The sequence below is a fragment of the Gekko japonicus genome, unplaced genomic scaffold (genome assembly GCF_001447785.1).
Source record: "Gekko japonicus isolate JY-2015 unplaced genomic scaffold, Gekko_japonicus_V1.1 scaffold4328, whole genome shotgun sequence".
Lineage (NCBI taxonomy): Eukaryota > Metazoa > Chordata > Lepidosauria > Squamata > Gekkonidae > Gekko > Gekko japonicus.
In genome coordinates this window covers 87,889-95,525 of record NW_015160959.1, presented here as the reverse complement: position 1 = coordinate 95,525, position 7,637 = coordinate 87,889, and positions in this window count along the sequence as shown.

Genomic DNA, 7,637 nt, shown 5'->3' with positions numbered 1-7,637 from the left:
TAAGCCCCCCGTACGAACATCGCCACTCCTCCCCCTGTCCCCTAGTCTGTGATTGGTGTAGGACCGAGAAACCCGGTGGGGCAAGCTGGGAGAGCGCTACGGTCTCCCTCTCCCGCACCCAGGTCTCGGTCATGCACGCCAGGTCCACTTGATGTTCTACGACAAAGTCCCGAAGGACTGCTGTCTTGTTGTTAATAGACCTGGCATTGCACAACACCAATGACGGATGGGGATTACTAATCCTAGCCCCACTGCCGACCTCCTTTGGGATGGGACGCAGGCTGGAAGGACACCGAGCCCTCTTGTTTCTCAGCTTCCTTCCTTTATTGTTCCGCCTGGGCCCACCGCTATTCTTTCCCCTCCCAAAGAGCACCGGAATCTGCTGTACTAGCATTGTTGCAACGGCCAGTCTACGCCAGAGCACCTGACCACCGACAGCAACTAGCCCGTCGATCTCCTAATGCTATTGCTATAGCCCACTTCTCTCCCCCTGTAACACAAATAATCCCACAATCTGCTATACCACTCAATTGACTCAACAATTGACTTATTCGTGCCAACAACCTATCACCTTACAAATTACATATTTAAAACAGTCTACCTGGCACTCACAACCTCCAACATGCTGTGTGCTGCAGATCATGATGCCTTCCTGTCTGTCTCTCTTTTGAGCCTTTGCGGGCAGCCCTCCATCAGGTATGCAGCAGCATCCACCTGTGGCGCCCACAGAGTGACCAATGTGCATCTAGCTGCTCTGGCGAGGGGTTGCCACCTCTCTTGTTCTCCCCCAGAACCACTGCAAAGCTGCTTAACCAACAGCTGCTTGACTGGCACAGTTGTCCCGCTCATGGCCATGCAATGATAGGGAAAGTTCTACTTGTGATCTTACAGCATAGCTTGCAAAGGCAGAGGAGCCTTGCTGGAACAATGAAGTTGACAGCCTCATATCATCTGCTTTGCTTTCCCAACTCAGTGCCTGGTAGTCTTCAATAGATGTGTGGATTGTTTTACAACTCTAGACCTTTACATAAGTTACAGCTGGGGGGTTTACTACATATATGGGGGGAGCATGCACCACCTGTGAACCTCCTGATACGTGTGGTGACAGTGTCATCTGAAACGGGCCTGTTTCATACAAAATGGAGACTGTGCATAACAGCGCCTGCTTCCAGTACATACAGTTAGAAGACATTTGAATGAGGCTTCTATCTTGGTTTGAATGGGGTTAGATAGGGATCAGTTCCCACCCCCTGTCCCTGCTTCCAGCCCCCTGTCCCTGCTTCCCACCCCCGTCTCTGCATCCCATCTCCGGTCCCTGCTTCCCACCCCCTGCTCCTGAGTGACCTCAGCTAGCTTCAGCGTAGGACTCACATGGTGTGTGTGTGTGGAGGGGTCCTCTACTGTCTGCACAGTTGTGATCCTACAAAAGGGGAGGGGAAAGCTCTTAAGGGTCAACAGTGTTCCCTCTAAGCTGAGTTAGTGTGAGCTGGCTCATAGTTTTTTAGCTTCCAGCTCACACTTTTTTGTCTGAGCTCAGGAAGGATGGCTCCAGAGAGAACTGATTTATGCAGCAGCCAAATCGCTCGCTCACAACTTTCATGCCGGTCGCTCACAAAGTAGAATTTTTGCTCACAAGACCCCACAGCTTAGAGGGAACATCACCATTCCCTCCGTGATCACTGATGGGGTCTCATGAGCCACGCATGCTGGGGGAGAGTTGATTGTAACAAACCCTCTGAATGCAGCAGAAGGATAATGAATGTGCAGTGGGGTTTGCCACTCAACAGTTTGGGTGTAGGGCAGCATGAATGGACTGCCCCAAGTGACTGTGGTTGATACAGCAAAGCCTTTTATTTTATTTTGTTTCCATTTATAGTCCCACTGGGATGCGAGGCCGATTGCTAGTACGATAGAAGTATTAAGGCAATCAGCAAGCTGATAAGAGAATATGATAAAATTTGAGTAATAACATTTGACTCTAACAGCAAAGATTCTGTGCGAAACAAAGCTGCACAGTCAGTCAGCAAGTGGATTCCAAAATACGATAATGATAACTGAGTCTAAAGGCAAAGATTCCTAGTCAAAACAACGTCATGGCCCGTGACTAGTGGAGCGCAGCGGAGGCCGATTGGACGGCTGCTGGTGAACAGGGGAGCTCTGCATGCTTGCCAGCACCCCACTCCTTCGTGGCATTTGAACCCATGCCTCCTGCATACCTCATGGTTCCTTTTCCCCAGTAAGCCATGAAAAGGTTAAAAGAAATGCCTTCTGTAAAGGTGCATTTCCGGGCACTCTGGTTGTTGCCCTTGGGTCTACAACTCCCTTACATGAGAGAGGGCTGATGCTTGTGGGACACCCCCTCTCCTTTGCCGTCCCCGTCTTCTTTGAACTTATGGCTAGTTTGGTGTAGTGGTTAAGTGTGTAGACTCTAATCTGGGAGAACCGGGTTTGATTCCCCACTCCTCCACTTGCACCTGCTGATGTGACCTTGGGTCAGTCGCAAGCTCTGGCACAGCTGTCCTTGAAAAAGAGCAGTTTGTGTCAGAGTTCTCTCAGCCCCACCCACCTCACAGGGTGTCTGTTGTGGGGAGGGGAAGGGAAAGGAGTTTGTAAGCCGCTCTGAGACACCTTTGGGTAGTGAAGGGTGGGGTATAAATCCAATCTCTTCTTCTTCTCTCTAATAGCCACTGATGGACCTCTGCTCCATATGTTTATCCAGTTCCCTCTTGAAGCTGTCCATGCTGGTAGCTGCCGCCACCTCCTGTGGCCGTGAATTCCATGTGTTAATCACTCTTTGGGTGAAGAGGTACTTCCTTTTATTTGTTCTAACCTGACCGCTCAGCAATTTCATGCAATTTCATGGAGTGCCCACGAGTTCTTGTATTGTGAGAAAAATTAGTTTGCATAACTTAGTTTGCTCTGGAGCCATCCTTCCTGAGCTGAGACAAAAATGTGTGAGACAGCATGATAAAAAGTAGAGACATCACCCTGCCAACAAAAGTCCGCATGGTCAAAGCAATGGTATTCCCAGTAGTCATGTATGGCTGCGAGAGTTGGACTATAAGGAAGGCCGAGCGCCGAAGAATAGATTCTTTTGAACTATGGTGCTGGAGAAGACTCTTGAGAGTCCCTTGGACTGCAAGAAGATCACATCAGTCAATCCTAAAAGTAATCAACCCTGACTGTTTTCTGGAAGGCCAGATAATGAAACTGAAGCTCAAATACTTTGGCCACCAAATGAGAAGGGAGCACTCCCTGGAGAAGACCCTGATGCTGGGAAAGATTGAAGGTCAAAGAAGACGGGGATGGCAAAGGATGAGATGGTTAAACAGTGCCATAGATGCAATGAACATGAAATTGAGCCAACTTCAGAGGACGGCAGAAGACCAGAAGGCCTGGCGTGATCTGGTCCATGGGGTTGCAAAGAGTCAGACTCGACTGTGCGACTGAACAACAACAAAAAACTCAGTTTAGAGGGAACACTGGCTAGTACTGCTACACCACACTTTGTAACATCCTTGTGTTGTGTGTGTGGCTGGTGGTAGGCTGAGATGAACAAGCCTATGTAAGGAATTTGCCTGAGTGATATAAATGTTTAACATCGACTCAATAAATAAAAGTTTACAGCTGGAAAATATGCATGAACACATGAAGCTGTTTCATACTGACTCAGACCCTTGGTCCATCGAAGTCAGTATTGTGCACCCAGACTGGCAGCAGCCCTCCAGTGCCTCAGGCCAGAGGTCTTTCTCATCACCTACTGCCTGCTGGCTATGTTGGGGATAGAACCTGGGACCTTCTGCATGCCAGGCAGATGCTCTACCATTGAGCCCCAGCCCCTTCCCAAATCAGATCTGATCAGGGAGGTCGCCAACTCCGGTGTGTGTTGGTTGGCCGCTTCCACCTCAGGCGTGAAACCACAGCTCGCCTCCTGCTCCATGATTGGTGAGTCGCAACAGGGTTGCAATGGATTCCAGTACAATTGCTACAGTCCTCACGCCTTGGAGGTGGTCTTTTTGTGTGTGCTTCTTTCCCCCTTTGCCGAGCAAATACACGATACCAACGAGTGGCACCAGCACTCAGGCCTTGAGACTGAACTGTCAGCAGGGTTGCTGTAATGATTCCTTGTTTTATATGTGTGTGTGTGTCTTTAAAAGTTTGGTTTTATGGCTGTGTGATGGACTAGAGTGCTTGAAGAGACAAGTGTGGTGTGATTGGTGATTGACAGAGGGGGGAGGGGTTTTAGAAAGTGTTTCTGAGTGGATGAATGGGTATGTTCTTCAGGAGTGACAGTTAGAGAAGGGACAGTTGATAAAGACAGTTTATAAGTTAGTTCGTTCTGAGGTCTGAGGGAGAGAGACAGTCTTGTGTGTGATACAAGAGTAAAGTTCTGTGTATGAAGAAAAGTTGAATGTATAAGGAAACAAAAGTTAAATGAAAGTCTGAGTGACAGACTGGAGTGAAATAGGAAATGTATATGACCCTGAGTAATGAGTTACAAAGTTACATGCCAAGATCCCTGACAGTGAGAGAGAAAACTGTGTGAAATATCAAAGCAATTGTTTAGTATTTACCCATTCCTAGTTACAGTGTACTACCATATTATTTACGAATTATATAAATAAATCTACTTTTATTTAAGATATCAGTTCTGAAAGAAATACTTCCCAGGACCAGAATAGTACCTCGAAAGCCTTAAAACCGACCTACCTACCCAGTGATAGAAATAGTATAGTATATAGGTTTGGAAAGCCTTAAATTTCCTGGTGGCAGCCGGATATACACAGTAAAACAAAACATAAAGAACACTTTAAAGGGAAACCAGACTTCCCCAGATAAGGGGTCATCACAGTTGCCAACTTTGTCTTGGGAAATTCCTGGAGATCTGGGGAGCAGTGCCTAAGGTAGGAGCTCAGCAGGGGTTTGATGCTAGACTGTCCACCCCCTGAAGCCACTGTTTCCTTCAGGGGAACCAGTCTCTGTAGCCTGGTGATCAGTTGGAATTCCAGGAGAACTCCAGGTCCCATGCAGGGTTACCAACCTCCAGGTATCACCTGGAGATCTCCTGCTATTACCGTGGATCTCCAGACAGCAGGGATTAGTTCCCCTGGAGAAAATGGCTACTTTGGAGGGTGTAAAGGTAAAAGGTAAAGGTTCCTTTGCTCGAAAGCCAGTCGAGTCCGACTCTAGGGTTTCCGTGGTCATGTGGCCGGCATGACTAACACCAAGGCGCACGGAATGCTGTTACCTTCCCACCGAAGTGGTACCTATTTATCTACTTGCAATTTCTTGCTTTCGAACTGCTAGGTTGGCAGGAGCTGGAACTAGAGATGGGAGCTCACTCCGTCATGCGGCGCACTCGGGTCTCAAACTGCTGAACTACTGACCTTCCACAGCCTGCAGTTCAGCGTCTTAACCACTTGAGCCACCGCAGCTCCTTGGAGGGTGTACTCTATGGCATTATACTCTGCTGAGGTCCCTTCACTCCCCAAGCTCCATCCTCCCCAGCCCCCCCCCCAAATCTCCAGGTATTTAGAGCTGGCAACACTAGTCCCATGTGTCAGCAGCCTAATTTTGCTTGCTAAGTGACCTCCCCCTTTTCCAGCTCAGCTCTTTGGAGTTGCTCATAATGTGTTCATTCATTTGCTTTGGAGACCGTCTCCCATCCTATGTATAACATGACGGGAGGAAAAGAACCCTCTGTTTACAGAGGGCAACCCCACCCCCACCCCCAATAACACTCTGTGCAACTTGCACGCATGTGGCATCAATTAATTCCTGGCTCTCTGTGCGAGTGACTCACTGCTGTGTCAACAAATTTATGAGACTCTGTTATGTAGTGCACAGCAAGACCCTGACATGCGGCACCCAAGTGAGCGCTGTAAAGCTGTTCTTTAAAACGAAACAAAAAACAAGAAGGCGCCAAACTTGTTTGGAAGGGGGGAAGGGAGAAGGGAAAACCTACCCCAACAGAGTAATAAGCTGTCATTTCTCCGAACAAAGCCCCGGACATTTTGACGCCCAGAGAGTCCAGATGGTGCTTCCCTTGAGGGTGGTGGGACATAATGATATACCATGTGGTGCTCTTTCATGGGACTCCTCTGAATAGGAAGCTGGTCCACTTCATCTTGCTTAACGGTATAGCTGGCCTAACGGTATAGCTGGCCTAATGGTATAGCTGGCCTTGCTTCCGATGCACATTTATTGGGCTAAAACGCCACTCAGTCTGATGAGATCATCACGGGTTTTGGATCGTGTTTGGTTGCGGAAGAAACTTTTCAAATGACCTTCTGGATTATAAAAGTTCTGAAGGAACTGAAGGAAAGTTCTGAAGCAGTGAGCAGGGACTCAGGGAAGCTCACACCCTACCGCAAATGTTAGTCTTTAAGGTGCTCCTGGACTCTCGCTCTTTTCCAGGGGTCATTTAATAGAAAAAGAGCTGCAGGAGCTCATTAGCATAACTTATTAGCATATGCCACACCCCCTGACATCACCGGAAGTGTGCACCAGCCCCTCTGACAGGCAGAAGCACCTGGGATCCATTCTTTCCCCCCTCTCCCTTCCCTTTGCCTCCAAGTCGGGCGAAGGAAAAGGGGAGGGGGAGGATCTCAGGGGCTTCTGCCTGACAGAGGTGCTGGCGTGCCCACAGCCAGCCTGGGTGAATTATAGAATCATAGACTCATAGAGTGGGAAGGGACCTCCAGGGTCATCTGGTCCAACCCCCTGCACAGTGTAGGAAATTCACCATTACCTCACACACACCCCAGTGACCCCTGTTCCACGCCCAGAATATGATATAAAAAAACCCCTCCAGGATCACTGGTGGCCAAACTGGCCTGGAGAAAAATTGCTTCCTGGCCCCAAAGTGGTGATCAGGAAACAAAAAAGAACACCACTGGGAAAAAATAATAACGCACAAGCAAGTAAGCAAGTATATAATGATCAAATAAGCATAACAGCAAGTATAATATAAATCAAATAAACATAACAAGTATGATATAAATCAATAGGCCAAAGTGCAATAATAAATCATAATAGAAACAAGTCACAGTCTTTCCATGTGTCTACTCCAGCATAGAAGCAATATCAAAGTCCAAATTGGAGTGCAATTCATCAAATTTTCTGAGCCATAAAAAGCCGACGCGTAATCCGGATGCCTGTTGCCGCGTTTCGAATAATTCTTATTCAAGCATGGCTGTAATGGGACCCAGTCTCAAAAGCTGGCATACACTAAGCCAGAATGGTCAGTCAAGGAGGATTAAGGGTTACTCAGGATCCCTGCGGCTGCAGAGAGCCCGAGCAAGCCGGCTGCTGGAGGGATGTGCCCCTTTCAGGCTGTTGCGGGCCGAACCATTCGGGCCCCTTTCAGGCTGTTGCGGGCCGAATCAGATTCTCTTATTTGAACCGGCTTCCCAGTTCGGCCCCATTATATCCTATGGGCCATTGAAGTCAATGGCAAAAACATAGGGTATATTCTGGGGGCTGGAGGGGAAGGGGTTTGTGTCCAAGATACCTGCCATGTTTCAGGATCATTGAACCAGGGGGTCCAATTCTACGGGCCCCCAAACAGGTTGCCCCTATCCCCTCCATTGTTCTCTATGGTAAGGGAAAAGTAACTTTTTCCCACCAGAGGGAAC